Source organism: Jaculus jaculus, chromosome 5 (genome assembly GCF_020740685.1).
Source record: "Jaculus jaculus isolate mJacJac1 chromosome 5, mJacJac1.mat.Y.cur, whole genome shotgun sequence".
NCBI lineage: Eukaryota > Metazoa > Chordata > Mammalia > Rodentia > Dipodidae > Jaculus > Jaculus jaculus.
This window is the reverse complement of record NC_059106.1, coordinates 50845631-50864629: the sequence shown is the minus strand read 5'-3', so window position 1 is coordinate 50864629 and position 18999 is coordinate 50845631. Positions and strand designations below refer to the sequence as shown.

At 46.4% G+C, this 18999-nt stretch overlaps 1 protein-coding gene across 1 annotated transcript in view; it reads right to left on the bottom strand.

Moving 5' to 3' along the window:
- The window catches only part of Arhgef10l (Rho guanine nucleotide exchange factor 10 like), a 148103-nt gene that overhangs the window by 15465 nt on the left and 113639 nt on the right, over window positions 1–18999 (bottom strand). The gene's annotated exons all lie outside the window — the stretch shown is intronic.

Here is an 18999-nt window from a genome sequence, read left to right as displayed (position 1 = left end):
AATCATGGAAGCTAAACAATACACTACTAAATGATGAGTGGGTCAATGAAGAAATCAAAAAGGAAATCAAAAAATTTATAGAGTCAAATGATAATGAGAACACAACATACCAAAATCTCTGGGACACAATGAAGGCAGTTCTAAGAGGTAAATTTATAGCCTTAAGTGCCTATATTAAGAAATTAGAAAGGTCGCAAGTAAACGACCTAATGCTTCGCCTTAAAGCCTTGGAAAAAGAAGAACAAGGCAAACCAAAAAGTAGTAGACGGGAAGAAATAATAAAGATTAGGGCAGAAATTAATGAAATAGAAACAAAAAGAACAATCCAAAGAATTAATGAAACAAAGAGTTGGTTCTTTGAAAGGATAAACAAGATTGATAAACCCTTAGCAAATCTGACCAAAAGAAAGAGAGAAGAGACACAAATTAATAAAATCAGAGATGAACAAGGTAACATCACAACAGATTCCAGAGAAATTCAAAAAATTATAGGGACATACTATAAAAGCATATACTCCACAAAGTATGAAAATCTGAAAGAAATGGATGATTTCCTTGATCTATATGACCTACCTAAATTAAATCAAAATGAGATTAATCACTTAAATAGACCTATAACAAACATGGAGATCCGAGCAGTTATCAATAATCTCCCAACTAAAAAAAGCCCAGGCCCGGATGGATTCACTGCTGAATTTTACCAGACTTTTAAGGAAGAGCTAACACCATTGCTTCTTAAGCTTTTCCAGGAAATAGAAAAAGAAGGAATCCTACCAAACTCCTTCTATGAGGCCAGCATCACCCTGATACCAAAACCAGGCAAAGATAGAACAAAAAAAGAAAATTACAGACCAATCTCCCTCATGAACATAGATGCAAAAATTCTCAACAAAATATTGGCAAACAGAATACAAGAGTATATCAAAAAGATCATTCACCCTGACCAAGTAGGCTTTATCCCAGAGATGCAGGGATGGTTCAACATACGCAAATCTATAAATGTAATACATTACATAAATGGGTTGAAGGACAAAAATCACATGATCATCTCATTAGATGCAGAGAAAGCATTTGACAAAATCCAACATCCCTTCATGATAAAAGTCCTACAGAGACTGGGAATAGAAGGAACATATCTCAATATAATAAAGGCTATTTATGACAAGCCTACAGCCAACATATTACTAAATGGGGAAAAACTGGAAGCTTTTCCACTAAAATCAGGAACAAGACAAGGGTGTCCACTGTCTCCACTTCTATTTAATATAGTTTTGGAAGTCCTAGCCATAGCAATAAGGCAAGAGACACACATAAAAGGGATACAAATTGGAAAGGAAGAAATCAAGTTATCACTATTTGCAGATGACATGATTCTATACATAAAGGACCCTAAAGACTCTACTAGCAAGCTGTTAGAGCTAATCAAAACCTACAGCAATGTAGCAGGATACAAAATAAATACACAGAAATCAGTAGCCTTCATATATGCTAACAACAAACACACAGAGGATGAAATCAGAGAATCACTCCCATTCACAATTGCATCAAAAAAAATAAAATACCTTGGAATAAACCTAACTAAGGAAGTAAAGAATCTATACAATGAGAACTTTAAGACACTCAAGCGAGAAATTGCAGAAGACACTAGAAAGTGGAGAAACATCCCTTGTTCCTGGCTTGGGAGAATCAATATCGTGAAAATGGCAATCTTACCTAAAGCAATCTACACATTTAATGCAATCCCTATCAAAATTCCAAAGGCTTTCTTCATGGAAATAGAAAAAACAATCCAAAAATTCATTTGGAATCATAAAAAACCTCGAATATCTAAAATAATACTGAGCAACAAAAAAGAGGCTGGTGGTATCACCATACCTGATTTTAACCTATACTACAGAGCCATAGTAACAAAAACAGCATGGTACTGGCACAAAAACAGACATGTAGATCAGTGGAACAGAATAGAGGACCCAGATGTAAGCCCAAGTAGCTATAGCCACCTGATATTCGATAAAAATGCCAAAAATACTCATTGGAGAAGAGACAGCCTCTTCAGCAAATGGTGTTTTGAAAACTGGATAAATATCTGCAGAAGGATGAAAATAGATTCTTCTCTCTCGCCATGCACAAGAATTAAGTCCAAATGGATTAAAGACCTTAACATCAGACCGGAAACTTTGAAACTGCTAGAGGAAAAAGTAGGGGAAACCCTCCAACATATTGGTCTTGGCAAAGACTTTCTAAATACAACCCCAATTGCTCAGGCAATAAAACCACAGATTAACCACTGGGACCTAATGAAATTACAAAGATTTTGCACCGCAAAGGACACAGTGAAAAAAGCAAAGAGGCAACCTACAGAATGGGAAAAAATCTTCGCCAGCTATATATCTGATAAAGGATTAATATCTAGGATATACAAAGAACTCAAAAAGTTAACTAATAAGGAATCAAACAGGCCAATCAAAAAATGGGCTAAGGAGCTAAATAGAGAGTTCTCAAAGGAAGAAATACGAATGGCATATAAGCACCTAAAAAAATGTTCTACGTCACTAGTCATCAGGGAAATGCAGATTAAAACTACATTGAGATTCCATCTCACTCCTGTCAGATTGGCCACCATCATGAAAACAAATGATCATAAATGTTGGCGGGGATGTGGAAAAAAAGGAACCCTTCTGCACTGCTGGTGGGAATGCAATCTGGTCCAGCCATTGTGGAAAACAGTGTGGAGGTTCCTAAAGCAGCTAGAGATTGATCTACCATATGACCCAGCTATAGCACTCCTAGGCATATATCCAAAGGACTCATCTCATTTCCTTAGAAGTACATGCTCAACCATGTTTATTGCTGCTCAATTTATAATAGCTGGGAAATGGAACCAGCCTAGATGTCCCTCAACAGATGAGTGGATAATGAAGATGTGGTACATTTATACAATGGAGTTCTACTCAGCGGTAAAGAAAAATGAAGTTATGAAATTTGCAGAAAAATGGATGGACCTGGAAAGTATTATACTAAGTCAGGTAACCCAGGCCCAGAAAGCCAAGCGCCACATGTTCTCCCTCATATGGGGATCCTAGCTACAGATGACTGGGCTTCTGTGTGAGAATGAAAATACTTAGTAGCAGAGGCCAGTAAGTTGAAAAGGAGACATAAAGGGTGGAGAAAGGAAGGGAGGAGGATACTTAATAGGTTGATATTGTATATATGTAATTACAATGATTGTAATGGGGAGGTAATATGATTGAGAATGGAATTTCAAACGGGAAAGTGTGGGGGTGGGGAGGGAGGGAATTACCATGGGATATATTTTATAATCATGGAAAATGTTAATAAAAATTAAAAAAAAAAAAAAAAAAAAAAAAAAAAAAAAAGTGGACAGCTGGGAGCCGCAGGATCATCAGCCCTGTTACATAGTGTTTCTGCGATCCCGGGGTTGTTGTCAGGAGGATGTGACCCACTATCTTATGTCATCACTGGTTTGTTCCATTTCATGCAACCTTCAACACACACAAGAAACTATGCAGAGGATTTTCATAAATTCAACCCTCACACAAAAATCTGTGAGAGAGACCCCCCCCCCCACTACTCATCCACTCCAGTGTAGCAAACGAGCCCCGACTCAACAGCTTAAACACCAGACACTGATGAACTCACGCAGCTCCTGGAGCTCAGAACTCAGAGTGGTGTGGCTGAGTGGCCCGGGTCTCCCAGGAGGACGCAGTCACCTGCTGGCCAGGGCTGTGGTCTCAGCACATCCTGGAGTTCATCCATGTGATCACTGGCAGGCCTCCACTCCTCCATGGGGGGTCTTTCTGCAGAGTGGCCTCAGGACCTCAAGGCACAACAGCTGATTTGTCCTAGGGTAAGTGGAACGAGAAAGAGAAAGAGAAAGACCATAGCACCTCTTATACCCTTTCCTCCCAGGCTCAGAAGTGAGTACTAGCAGTCCTGGCCCAATCTGGGCAATATAGGCAGACACAGGTCAGGTTTCAGGTGCCAGGAGAGGAGGGTCATTAGAAGCACTCTGGAATCTGGCTACAACCCCCTATTTTACAGATAAAGAGACTAAGAGTCTATGAGTAAGGTGACTTCGACAAGGTCACACAACCATCAAAAGAAGGATAAATTTGAGTTCAGGACTGTCCAATTCCAACACTTAAAACCCTCAGCAGTGCTAGTCTCAATCTTCCCATATGATTGTTAGATGAAGAAATTAGATAGTTTTAAAAAGTATGTATTTATTTATTTATTTTGATTATTGCTTTATTTGTTTGTTTGGGACGGGGTTTTGCTATGTGTCCTAGACTGGTCCTTAACTCAGCATCCTTCTGCCTCAGTCTCTCGAGTTCTGAGATTACAGACTGCCCCACAATACCCAACATTAGTGACACAATCTTCAGGGCTCATTCCATGTAGACAGTTCCAAGGTGTAATGCCAGGTATAGCCCTTTGTCTCCTGACCTCTACCCATACGGCAGCAGCCTCAGTTCTAGTCTCCCCTCTTCTGTATAAAAGTGGCTGGTGTGAGACTGTCAGGTCTTTGCTTAGAACAGAAGGAGAAGAGGGTGGTGATGCCAGCAGTGAAGATGCAATGATGGTGGTGGTGATGATGGCAATGGTGATGATAATGGTAGTGATGGTGATGATGGTGGAAGTGATGGTAATGATGATGGTGATAGTGGTGATGGAGGTGGTGATGGTGGTGATGGTGATGATGGTGGTGGTGATAGTGGAAGTAATGGTTATGATGGTATTGCTGGAGGTGATGGTAATGGGATGTTGATAATGCTGATCATGAGAGTGATGATAGTAATGATGATGGTGGTGATGATGGCAATGATAATGGTAGTGATGATGATGGCAATGGTGGTGGTGATATAGGTGATAAGTACCATACACACTGAGTACTTCCTATGATGCCAAGAGTTGACACCACATTTCATCTTCATGACCTTTGCCCCCCCACATGAGGGCCATGGATCAGCCCTGAAGCCATCACCAGAGGCCCTGGCAAGAGGACAGTCAATCCCTGGTGCCCAGGTGGCAGGGTGCAAATGGCTGCTCACCACCATCCAGAAGGGGAAACACTGTCCTTGTGCCCACTTTGCAGGTGGGAAAACTAAGACTTGGGGAAGTGTCTCAATCGCCAAGGGCACAGCCGGCAGAAAGGTGTGTGTGCCACCCCAGACCCCACCTCTCCCTTCCCAGAGGCTACAGAGAGTACTGGAGGAGACTGTTACACCCATCGTGTCACCTCCCCTGTCAGACAGTGTCCTTCTGTTCCCAGGACTGTCATGAGGGTGGATCAGAGACAAGGAGACACCCTATGAACAGTGACCTTGTTCCAAATTACTCCAAGGAAAAGACACAGCAAATCAAGAGACAGCACTCTGCTCCACAGCACGCCAACACTCCCGAAAGAGGGGAAATTAAGTCTTTGCAATAACATTAATCATGATAGCGCAGGGCTGCTTCCCTCCTCTGGCTCACAGGCTGCATTTCCTAGAGGCAGGCTTAACCCTCCAGAGTCTGGACTTTCACCAGTTCCCATGCCACTTGCCTGCCCTCCTCCTTTGTGGCTAGTACCTTGGAGCATGGGGCATCTCCTCATCCCACTACCTTTCCTGGGTATTGTTATCACTTCAAGGCAGAACTCAGGATATGGTAGAGAAAATTAAGGAAGGATGGAAGTTTTTATCAGAATGAAAGTGGACTGCTGCCACTCCTGTGCCCATGTATACCAGCACTTAGGAGGCTGAGGCCAGAGGAACATTAATGTGAGGTCAGCCTGGACCACACATGTAGTGTGACCCTATATTTTTATACAGGTATGAAAAGCTGAAAGTCTCACTTCCCAAGAGCCTTCTCAGTCTCCTAAAATCACAAATGTTGGTCACCCTTGTGGAGACTATAACAGGAAGATCTTTTATCCTACCTGAGTCAATGAAGTCACAGAGTGGGACCTGAATCCAACACAGCTAGAGTCCACATGAGAAGAAATAAACACCCCATGGATGACCCCACACAGAGTAAAGGCCATGAGAGGGCCCAATAAGGTGACAGCTGTCCACAGGCAGAGAAGTGAGGCTTCATGAAACACCACCCCAGCAGCATCTTGGTCTCAGACTTGCAGCCTCCTGATATGGCCAGAGGATGGGTTTCTGTTGTTTAAGCCCTCAGTGTGGTATTTTGTTACTCAGCCCCTCCTGACTGATACACATGGGATAATCATCAGGACAGGAGACAGCCCTGTTCTCCAGGCACTAAACTAACCAACAGGAATTAACTCATAATTCCCTCAAGAACCTTGGGAAAAAGGTTGCATCATCCCCCACCTCACAGATGAGGAAACTGAGGCATGAAGACTTTGTCATTAGGGCTGGGAATGTTGTACAATGGTAGAGCTCTTTTCTAATATGTGCAAGGCCCTAGGTTCAATCTATAACAACACAAAATAATTAAAATTAAAGAAGCTTTGTCACAGGATTGAAGCTTTGGCTTCAGGGGGTGGGGTGGAAATCAGATCTCTATCATAACACAAGACCCAGCCTTTTTTTAAATATGATTCTAATTTATTTATTCATTTTTTAATTTTTATTAACGTTTTCCATGATTATTAAAAAAATCCCATGGTAATACCCTCCCCCCCCCACACTTTCCCCTTTGAAATTCCATTCTCCATCATATTACTTCCCCATCTCAATCATTGTACTTACATATATACAATACCAACCTATTAAGTACCCTCCTCCCTTCCTTTCTCTTCCCTTTATATCTCCTTTTTAACTTACTGGCCTCTGCTAGTAAGTATTTTCCTTCTCACGCAGAAGCCCAATCATCTGTAAGGACCCAGTCTTATGAACCCAAAACCTTAGGTCCTTGTCCACGTGATCAAAAAATTGGAAAACTTGGAGTCAGAAAGAGAAAGTCATGAGATTTATTTTAGGAAGAGTTGAGATGAAGGGAGAGGAAAAAAAAAAAGACAAAAAAACACACAAACCAAGAGAAGTTAGCCCACATCCCAGCCAGACTAGGAAGGGAAGAAAAAATAGCCAAGTGTCACATGGAGGCATCAAGTCCTTTTAGAAGTTAGACATCCAATTAGGATGAGCCTCATTGCCAAGTTAAGTGTGTAAGAAGGACCCTGATTGGCTGATGGGCAAGGAACACTGACAGGAAAGGCCCACCCGCTGAAGCTAAGCTCACCAAGAAAGAAACAGGAGCTGCCGCAGCTGCTTGCGGCCATCTTGGATGAGGCTGAGTCTGGAGTTCCCCTCTCACCAGGGCAGAGTGGCATCTGTTTCTACAGCCAGTCCCCAGCTGACAGAAAAAGCTACTTTGTTCCTAATCTGTATCACTTTCCGGGCTGGGGAGGTGGTTTCCTTGGTAGATGACTTGCAAGCACAAGACAGTAGGTTTGATCCCCAGCAATGCGTAAACAAGGTGGTGCATATCTGTAATCTTAGCACTGGAGGAGTGAAGGGAGGAGGATCAGGAGTTCAAGGTCACCCTTAGCTATATACAGTTTGGAATAAACCTGGGTTTCATAGCAAGTTCCAAGCTACAGAGTGAAAACCTGTCTTAAAAAAAAAAGCAAAATGGAGCCGGGCGTGGTGACTCGGGAGGCAGAGGTAGGAGGATCATGGTGAGTTCAAGGCCACCCTGAGACTACGTAGTGAATTATTCCAGGTCAGCCTGGGCTCAAATGAAACCCTACCCTGAAAAACCAAAAAAAAAAGCAAAATGGGGCTGGAGAGATGGCTTAGTGGTTAAGGGGCTTGCCTGCAAAGCCAAAGTACCCAGGTTTAATTCCCCAGGATCACGTTAGCCAGATGCACAAAGCAGCACATGTGTCTGGAGTTTGTTTGCAGTGGCAGAAGGCCCTTGTGCACCCATTCTCTCTCTCTCTCACTAATAAATAAATAAAATATTTAAAAAAAAAAAAAAAGCAAAACGTGATCAGGGCTACAGATGCAGCTTGCTTGGTATTCGTGAAGCCCTGGGTTTGATCCCTAGCACTACATAAACTGGGTATGGTGACACATGCTTACAGAATCCTAGCATTCAGGAGGTGGAGGCAAGGCAGGGGGATCAGAAGTTCAAGGTCATCCTTGACTACATGGCCAATTTGAAGCTATCCTAGACTACATGAAACCCTGTATCAAAAGTTAATTAATGGGGCTAGAGAGATGGCTTAGTGGTTAAGATTCTTTCTTGCAAAGCCTAAGGACCCAGTTTTGATTCCCCAGTGCCCAAGTAAGCCAGATGCAGAAGGTGGCACATGCATCTGGAGTTAATTTGCAGTGGCTGGAGGCCCGGGTATGCCCATTATCTATCTATCTATCTATCTCTCTCTCTCTCTTGCTCTCGCTCTTTCCCTCTCAAATAAATCAATTTTTAAAAAAAAAATAATAATTAATGAAGGGCTGGAGAAATGGCTTAGTGTTTAAGGTATTTGCCTGCAAAGCCAAAAGACTCACGTTCAACTCCCCAGAACCCATATAAGCTAGATGCATAAGGTGGCACATGTGTCTGGAGTTCATTTGTAGTGGCTAGAGGCCCTGGTGCACCCGTTCTCTCTCTCTCTCTGTCTCTTAAATAAATAAATAAAAATTTAAAAATCAAAAAGAAATAATTAATGAAAAGAGTTTGCCACTTCCTGCAAAGAGAAAAGGCAGCCCTTGTGCCCATGAGGCCAGAGGCAAAGACTATGCCAGGAGTGAGATCTCACAGCTCCCAGCCTTCCCATTTTCCAAGGGAAGTTGAAAAATCACCTGGGTTGTTAAGTACTGGCTGCTAATTAAGACAGGAATAATATGCATGCGTTAGTACAAAGACACCTGTGTCTGACTCCCAGCCTGGAGTTGGCTGCTCTTGAAGAATTACTGCAAATCAGAATGAAGTTTGCAGCCACCACCACTTGCTGACCAGCCCTGCTTCCCAGGGTAACCCTGGGTCTGACAACTGTGGGCATTAGAGGTGTTGAAAAGCAGAGAACAGAGGAGCCCAGTAGGAACCTAGACACGGTGACATCCGGGCCCTCCTCTCACAGTACCATATGCTCAGAGAGGCTGAGTGACCACTCAGGTCACCCAGCAAGTTCTTGTCAGGGGCCAGCAGGACTGGTAACCCATCACAGTGAGGACAGAGTGCTCTCCTGCCCTGATTGTGGACTCTTCAAATTTGCCTTGTCTGTGTGAATGGGTGTGTGTATGAGTGCGTGCATGCGTATCTGTTCCCAGCTGAGCAGTGAGGTGGCAGGAACAGCTGAACCCATCGGAAGCACTTTCTGGCTGTTAACCTTGGGCAGGAGAATGAGGCACGAGGATCACAGTTTGCAGCCACCCTGGGGCTACTGAGTGAGTTTCAGGTCAGCCTGGGCTACAGTGAGACCCTTCTTCAAGAAAAAAATAAAAATCTTGGGGCTGAAGAGATGGCTTAGTGGTTAAAGTGCTTGCCTGTAAAGCCAAGGGACCCAGGTTCGACTACCCAGGACCCACGTAAGCCAGATGCATAAGGGGGCACATGTATCTGGAGTTCATTTGCAGTGGTTGGAGGCCCTAACACTCCCATTCTCTCTCTCTCTCTCCCCATGCCTATTTATGTATCTCTCTCTCTCAAATAAATAAATAAAAATAAAATATTTTTTTAAATCTGGCCAAAGAATCCCTATTCCACTGGGCTATGGGAAGGAGGAGCTTTGTGCACACAGTAGGTGCTCACTAATGGCTAGCTATGGCCATTAGCTGTCATGAGAGTTAGAAGCCGCACCCTGGGATATCCCTTTCAGCCCACACTGCTGGCTCTGTACTCCCCCAAGGGATACACAGCGCCAGAGAGGGCCGGGGTGGGTGTCGGTGATCACAGATGAACACACGCAGGCCGAGGCTGTGGGATCCCAGTGCAGGAGAAGATGGAGGGGGAAACAGCTTCCGGGAGAGGGAGACCTGGGGGTCGTGGACATACTTGGCCTCAGGGTCCTCCTGGAACTGCAGAAGAGACAGGGAGGCAGGATGTCCCCTTGCTCCCTTCCAAACAACAGCTTCCACAACTACCCAAGGCTGCTCACACACCCTCCGCTTTGTGAGCCCCCTGAAGAATCAGCTCTGATAGCCGAACTTCTGTTTCACTGTTGTTACTGGTTTTTAATTACACCTCCTACTTTTTTTTTTAAAACTCGATAACCAAATTGGATCCAGCCAACCTGAAATTAATCTGAGGCGTAACATGTTTGTGTAGAAGACAGAGCCATCGGCTGCTGGGGAAGAAGACGCGAGAAGCCCAAGGCCACTGGAGGTGTGTGGGTGTCACCACTCAGTTTTTCTGTGTCTTACGCCCATCCCTGAGGGCAGCCCTCCGTGGGGTGTCCTTCCATACACCCCCTCTTCCCACAGCTGCTTCTGGACACATACTGGGTCAGGACCCAACTATAACACAAGGCAATCAAGGCTCCTATCCCAGAAGTTTACAGCCCAGCTTCGCCATGAAGAATCTTGGGATGCTAAGAAAAAATGACTGTTGGGTATTCAGTACTAAAGGAGATATCTACACCACCCCCTCCAAGGCTCAGGGACCACTGCAGAATAGGGAGAAGATTATAGAGTCAGAGGAGCGCTTGGTAATGTTGGTTTCCAGACGTGAGGTGAGTGTCACATTCATAACCTCACGGTTGCTGTCATTACCTGCATAAGATCTACACAATATTAGGCCCAACAACATCCCATCGTGAATGATGGAGTAGGGTTAAAAAAAAAAAAAAGACATCAAGCCAGACGTGGTGGCATGCGCCTTTACTCTCAGCACTAGGGAGGCAGAGGTAAGAGGATCATTGTGAATTGAAGTCCACCTGAGACTACATAGTGAATTCCAGGTCAGCTTGAGCTGGAGCAAGATACTACCTGGGGTGGGGGGGCACATCCAAATAGAGATGGGCTGGGCATAGTGGTGCACGCCCTTTTTAATCCCAGCACTCAGGAGGTTGAGGTAGGAGTATCATTGTGAGTTCAAGGCCAGCCTGAGACTACATAGTGAATTCCAGGTCAGTCTGGCCTAGAATGAGACCCTACCTTGAAAAAGTTAAAAGTAAAAAAATAAAAACAAAGAGGGATGGGCTGGAGTGATGTCTCAGTGGTGCTTGTTTGCAAAGCCTGATGGCCTGGATTCGATTCCCCAGTACCCACATAAAGCCAGAAGCACAAAGTGGCACATACATCTGGAGTTTATTTGCAGTGGCAGGAGGCCCTGACATGCCCATTCTCTTTCTCTCCTCTCTCTCTCTTTCCCTCTCTTCCTCTCTGCTTATAAACAAATAAAACATAAGGTAAAGAAAGAAAGAAGTATTAGTTGGAAAGTGAAAGGTGCTCAGTGGTGGGGGATGGGAGATTATGAACAAAATACATTGCACACATGTATGACCATTATCAATGGAAAAGTTTTAAGTAGTAGAAAGGAGAAAACGCTGAGCACTAACAGTCACTGCTCTCTGCTTCCTGACTGGGGAGGCAATGTGACCAAGGGCCTCACGCTCCCGCCACCATGCCTTTCCCACCATGATGAATTGTGTTCCTGGAAACTAAGCCCTTTTTCCAAAAAGAAAGGAAGAAAGAAAGAAAGAAAGAAAGAAAGAAAGAAAGAAAGAAAGAAAGAAGGAAGGAAGGAAGGAAGGAAGGAAGGAAGGAAGGAAGGAAGGAAGGAAGGAAGGAAAGAAAGAAAGAAAGAAAGGAAGAAAGAAAGAAAGAAAGAAAGAAAGAAAGAAAGAAAGAAAGAAGGAAAGAAAGGGAGTTTTTGGATTCTAGCGAAAAGAGAACTTCCTCCAGAGCCTCCCATATCAAGGTGAGACTTAGCATAAGGTATTCAATGTCTCCAGTGACTTGTTAACAAGGAAGTACAGGAAGATTGAGAAGTGACCCCAGAACTTTCACTGGGGCCCACACTCTCCATGGGTGGCCTCAGGTAACATTAAATCCCCTGGGAACAAGTGAAATGGTTGCCTACAGGGGGAAGAGGCAAAGAGACATGATGTTCCTCACTTTGGAGCCCAGGCCTCCTCTCTGCATGGAGATGGACAGCTGGCCCAGGGGCCCACCTCTTCTGCCTCTCCACTGATCATGTCACTGTTGGGAACAGATGCGTTCTCTTGGAATGGCCACTCTTCTCTCAGGGTCTGGGTGTTTCTGGAGAAGAAGAGGGGGACATCCCTACCACTACTCTAAGGGTGTTTCTGGAATGTCTTAGACTGGGAGAGCACCTGAGCATGTGCCGTTCATGGGGAGCTAGGATTCCCATCCTTTCCCATGGCTAGGCTCTGCCTCCTCCTGGCCATCAGGGTCAGCTGGGGGCCCCTCGTTCTCCTGTCCCTCCCTCTTCACATAGCTCACAGCTCTGCCTGGTGTCCCCCAAAGGCACACTGTCTCTTGAGAACACCCCAGGAAAGAAAAGCCTCCTTCATCTACCTCCCATCCCCCTAGGCTCGATTTCCCAGTGGAAGCCTCCAGATTTCCTTGGAGCCAGAATCAATTTACAACTCAAAACACAACAGCCTTGGTAAATGCAGTCTGCTCAAGATGGCCTTTAAAATGAATCCAGCCTTAGCTCATAGTGTACACAGACACATAACACTGTGAACTCAGAGAAGGGAGAGGGACTCCCACCATGTTCCCTTTCCACCCTGCTGTGGCATTTTAATTTTTTGCTACCAGGAAACAGTGTCTTCTCCAATCAGAGGAAGGAAATAGAGTCTCCTCAGAAACAGACAAGAGCCACAAACATGTATTCCTCTCCACCACTGGAGGGCTAGGTCACCACGTGGCCACATCCACCAGCTCACATATCCATCTTCCATGGAGCCGGGCCACTGGGACAGAATCCTATGATGCAAAAAAGAATGCATTGCCAATAGGGCCCCTAATGGGGAAAGTTTACCCAGCCTAGGAAAGCCTGATGCTAAAAAGGAAGTGTTAGTGCCCAGGGCCAAGGCAGAAAGTTTTCAATACACTTATAGACTGCTGTTCTGGGGCATGAAGGACATCGAGGTCATTTAGTCCAGCCCCTCTCTCTATTCTCCATAAATGAGGGCCTCCTGTACTCCGACCAGTCTCACAGAAGAACAATACCTCAGCTAGCTTCTAACAAGCAATCCTTCTTTAAGCCTAACTTAAATCCAGCACACTCTAATCCTCTGGATTCATGGCTTAGATCCTTTGCCTAACCAGTCACTTTGTTAGGTCTCTCAGTCTTTTGTTATTATTTAATTGAGAGCTTTAATATATGAATATAGTGGAAATTAATCATATTCCTATCCCTTATCCTCTTTAGTCCCCTCCCTTGCCCCAAATCTGCCGAGGAGCCTTCTCTTTCCAGGCAGTGCTTCCCTGTTTTGTTCTCTCATGCCCTTTATTCTTCTCTGTCCTGCATGTCAAAATGTTTATGGGTGTGAAATGGGAATTTTGGAGTTTAAGGAAAGTTTATGAACTCCTATCTTTGGGTTTTTGTCTATTTTTAACAAAGAATTGAAATGCAGATACTGAGAAGGATAGGTTATAAACCATTGCGTTTACTTAGGGGAGTTCATGAATCAAGGGAGGGGCTGGGATGGGAATATATACCCACGTGGAGCCCATGTGGGAGGCTGAGCATGGAAGTGGAAGAACAACGTGAAGGGGCTTTTCCAGGAAAATTGGAAAGGGGCCAAGGCGTAAGAGGAAAACTAAAAGATAATAGGAGTAGTAAAACAAGAAATTAAAAAAAAAAAAAAAAACTTTCCAGGCTGGAGGGATGCTTTAGTGCTTGTTGCAGTCCGGTTTGCATCGCTGTTAGAAAGCACCCAACCAAGAGCAGCTTCTGGGAAAAAGAGGTTTATTTGGCTTATAGGCTTGAGGGGAAGCTCCACGATGGCAGGGGAAAACAATGGCATGAGCAGAGGGTGGACATCACCCCCTGGCCAACATAAGGTGGACCACAGCAACAGGAGGGTGTGCCAAACACTGGCATGGGGAAACTGGCTATAAAGCCCATAAGCCCGCCCCCAACAATACACTCCCTCCAGGAGGCATTAATTCCCAAATATCCATCAGCTGGGAACCTAGCATTCAGAACACCTAAGTTTATGGGGGACACCTGAATCAAACCACCACAGTGCTTAAGGCGTTTGCCTGCAAACCCAAAGAGGTTTGATTCCCTAGTACCCACATAAAGCTACATACGCAAAGTGGCACATGTGTCTGCACTTTGATTGCAGTGGTAGAGACTCTGGTACACCCATTCTCTATCTCCTCTCCCTCTCTCTCTCTCTTAAATATATATGATATATATCTTCCCCCATTCCAGCACTATGGATAGCCTGGCTGCTGGGATAGAAGGAGGCCTTACCAGTGATGGACCCAAGGTTCAAGCGAGGCAAGGTGAACGAGCAAGAAGGAGTAAAAGAAGGCCTTGCCCACCTGCTAAGACCCCTTACAGCTAACTGGGATGGGCTTTGCCCTCAGGTTCAGGTGAGTCCTGAGAGATAACTGATTGGTTTGGACTCAGAGGGCTGACCCCCCAAAGAAGCTGGCATTCCTGAGTGGAGGGCACTACCACTGAGGGATGAGATTAGAACAGAGGCTGAACTCCAGTTCTGCTGAAGTAGGTGGTGTGACATCTCTTTTGGTTCCCTCTGTGAGCCCTCCCCTAGCTGGTTACTTACAAATGCAAAAAAGAAGAAGGAAGGAAGGAAGGAAGGAAGGGAGGGAGGGAGGGAGGGAGGGAGGGAGGAAGGAAGGAAGGGAATGGAACAAGAAAGAAAGAGAGAGAAAAAAGGAAAAAAAGAAAGAAAGAGAGAGAGAGAGAGAGAGAGAACTACCTTGCTTTGAACAGTGCAGGTCCTGTGAGGACATCGGTAACCACTGTGGGGTCATGACTTCACCAGTTGGTTCGTGCATGGAGGGCAGAGCCTCAAAATAAAATACTCCTTCCCATCCTGGGGCTCTGACAGTCTTTCCACCCCCTCTTCCACTCTTACTGCCTAAAGCCTAGAACTTGCTCAGCCCCCTGCTAAGGTCTGCCAGACCTCAACCTTCTGAAGCATAGAGCATTGCAAATGGCCAGTGGATTGCCAGCCGAAGCTCCCCTTATTGGGCAATAGGTCCTTGCGGACATGCATGGCCAGGGCCGACCCTCAGCATCACCACGCCAGCATTAAGAGGTAGCTGATGGCTCTAGATGCGATTGCCACCACTTCCGGAAGAGCGATGGCTCTCGTGCTGCATAAACACCCATCCAGACCATTCTGCGGGTAAATGAAAATACAGAGCTCCTGTGCTGATTTATCTCAGCCAGAGGAAGCGGGAGAAATTCATTTCCCTCTAAACGACCTGCTCTAGCTCCTAAATATTCAATAATTTCCTAGCTGAGAAATAGATTTCCTCCCCAGCCCACGCAGACGCTGCTGTTCCTATACACGACACCGTCAGGCATTAGGAAGGGCGCATCCCCAGGTGGACTCAGGGCAGCAGCACCAAGCCTGTCCCATCTCAGGACACTTAGCAAATGGCACACCCAGGCCTGCGCCTCGGCCCCGCTGGATATGGTCATCCTCAGTCTGTCCCTATGCTCCCAGTCCCGTGACAGCACTGGGCCAGGTCTCCCAGATCTACCCTCAGCTAGTGTGCTCTTCTCCGGTCTGTCTCCCCTTGGAAGGAAAGAAGGAAGGGGGGAAGGTAGGAAGGAAGAAAGGAAAGAAGGGAGAAAGGGAAGGAGGGAGAAAGGGAAGGAAGGAGAGAAGGAGGAAGAGAGGGAGGGAGAGAGGGAGGAATGAAGACACTTGGATTTGCCTGTGTCCCCAGGTCCATAGTTTCTCTGTCCCTCAAGTATCGAGGTGTAATCTGGCTCCCTCCATGGCGACAAGGTCTCCCCCGCACAATGAGAGAACCAGCTAGTCAACCAAGGAGGCAGAAGTTCCATGTTGGGCAGCATCAGCATCTCATCTCCACACCCTGGGAGACAAAAGCCCACAGGGTGGCTGTCCCCTGCACTGCTGTGGAGGATCCGGGGTTGGAGGCTCCCTTCTCTGACTATGTGATTGGCTCAGAACCTTCCTCATGCCCTGCATAGCACTGGCCCGCCCCTGCTGGTGGGGAGCTCAGGACACCCAGTCATGGCGCCTGCCAGGACTCACACATCCCAGCCCACACTGGGAAGAGCACCTGCATGAGGGAGGTGCTGCACAGCCACCCGCTGCTCAGTGACAGGTGAATGGAGCCAACCCAGCCCTGGATCCACTGCACAGTGTAACCTGGGTGCCTTTCAGGAGCTTAGGCGCAGGCATTAGGGGATACTGCCAGGCAGGGCACCACTCCTGGCTGCTGGGATAGAAGGAGGACATGCATGGCCAGGGCTGACCCTCATACTAATCATATTCCCATCTCTTATCCTCTTTAGTCCCCTCCCTTGCCCCAAATCTGCCGAGGAGCCTTCTCTTTCCAGGCAGTGCTTCCCTGGATTTGGGAAAGAGACATAGCCCAGAGGTGGGAGAACTGCCATGTCTTGTTCAAGACAGAACACTAAGCACTGGCTGCAGCCCTGAGTTGGTATCAGAGACCCTGATTCGATGGGCTGATGGGAGAAGGTGACTCATTGGCCAGCAGAGTCCTCTTCAATGGCTCCTGTCCTTAACTTCCATGAAGCAGATTTGCGGGGGTTGGGGGGACCCAGTCCCAGTAAATCTAGAACTGTGGCCCCAATACAGTGAGCAGTTGAGGGCTTCAGGATGTCTCAGACCAGTAGCTGAGGTGAGCATGAGGTCTTCTCCCAAACTGAGTAGGTCTCTGTTTTGCACAAGGACCTGTGAATCAGAGAAATAGGACTGTGGTCCAGCTCTGTCCCTCCTTGGGCAAATTAACACCACAAACTGAGCCCTGTGTCTCCATCAAAAAGAGGACTCTTGGGCTGGAGAGATTGCTTAGTGGTTTAAGGCACTTGCCTGCAAAGCCTAAGGATGCATGTTTGACTCTCCAGATCCCATGTAAGTCAGATGCACAAAGGTGAGGCAAGCCCAAGGTGGTGCATGCCCACTAGGTGGTGCAAGCAGCTGGAGTTTGTTATCAGTGGCTAAGGCCCTGGTTTGCCAATTCTCTCTATCTCTCTCTAAAATAAAAGGAAAAATAAAAAAGATTTAAAAAAAATAAAGAAAGAAGACCCTAGTGCTCAATGGTTACTGGTTCCCAGAAACTATATGTGCTCAGCCCTGCCCACCTCAGAGTGTGATGGGCCTGTTAAGAACAGAGTGCAAAGGAGCATAAGATAGTCCTCCTCCACCAGGCATCCACAGAGGGCTCCAAAAAGAGGCCTGTGTCTTTAAGATGAGATCTATCCAGCCTGGCCAGGCCAAGTGAGAACATCGATCTGGAGACTCCGAACAGAGATGACTGAGGCTTAACATCTGATGAACAGAGGCCCTGGGGACCAGCCTGGACTCCAACCTATTGTCCAACAGCTTCTCCCCACAGGGGCAGGGCATCAGAAAACCACAGAGATCAATGGGAATGCCAGTGGGGGAAAGACCACCCAGAACCGTGAAGCCTGTGCTTTTCTTCACAGAGAAGGGGCCAAGGTTCTCTCCTGACACCCCCATACTGAGACGTGTTCATGTCAAAGTGATAGTGTGCCATGGTCCTCGCTTGCCTATAAGAGTTCAGTCTAGGGCTAGAGAGATGGCTTAGCAGTAAGACGCTTGCCTACAAAGCCTAAGGACCCATGTTCCTCTCTCCAGATCCCACATCAGCCAAGTGTACAAGGTGACATAAGTGCACAAGGTTGCCCATGTGCACAAGGTGGCACACATGTCTAGAGTTCAGTTGCAGTGGCTGGAGGTCCTTGCACGCCAATTCTCTCATTAAAAAAATAATAATAATACAAAAAAAAAGAGATATCAGTCTATGCTAACATTCTAGGGAGAGCAGAGAGAACTACTCAGGGGTCAAGTCTCGAGATCAAGCCTACTGGGCGGTGGGACCCTAGGCAGAGCCCCTGAGCCTTTGGGCTTCACATCCCTCTATAGACAGAGAGCAATGGAGCTTGGCCACAAATGGTGGAAGTGCAATGTGAAGGCTTTATGCCCAGCATCTACAGTCTCAGGTGTGTGAGGGCCCACAGCACCTGGTAGTTCTGGGTCCTGGGACAGAACTGGCCATCTGGAACTCCAGCTCTGGCCAGGCCAGGGAGCCAGCTTAGCAAACAGCAGAGCACATCAGAAGGCGGCTTCCTTCATGCTACAAGGGAAGCCCTCGCACCAGCCTCAGGGTCCGAGTGGAGTGTCGGTAGCCACAAAGGCCGCATTTATCAGGCGCGTTTGATGGAATGTTCTTCCTAGAGAAATCGTGCTCCAGACACTCCTCGGGTTGCCAGTGAGGGACTTTGAAACTTAACAGCAGGCTCTTTAAAGGGACAGAAGAGGCGCACCGCATCCCAATACACGGCTTTGAACACGTCAACATTAATGGAGGTCACCGTCACAGGGGACGTAGGCCCTTCCCAGAAATAAATCAACAGCCCGAGCCTCAGGCTAACGATTCGTTTTGCTTCAGTTGCCTTCTGAATTGTTAGCTGGTGCCAGGGAGGGGCTAGGTTTTAGAGAGTGGGGGAGGCAGACATATACTCATGTTGCTGAGCATGTTGGGGAAGGAATCATGTCTGAAAAGGATCTACAGGGTCTCCTGTCACCAGAGGTTAACCTTGACCACGGACTTCGCTGCCTGTCAGTGGATAAGGCTTTGAGAGCAAATATACAGGGACATGGGGTTTGGTGACCTATAGCCTTGCTGGTCCGAGCTGTCTGACTCATGTTTCTAGGGAAGAGCTGCTTCTCTGTGTAAACTGGAGGCAGTGTGACCTGAAAATATATTTTCATATATTTTGGCCACCAAGTGCTGCCTGTTTCCAATCTCAGCTCTACCATATCCTGGCTGTGTGGCCTTAGGCAAGTGCCTTGACTTCTCTGAGCCTCAGTTTGAAAGCATA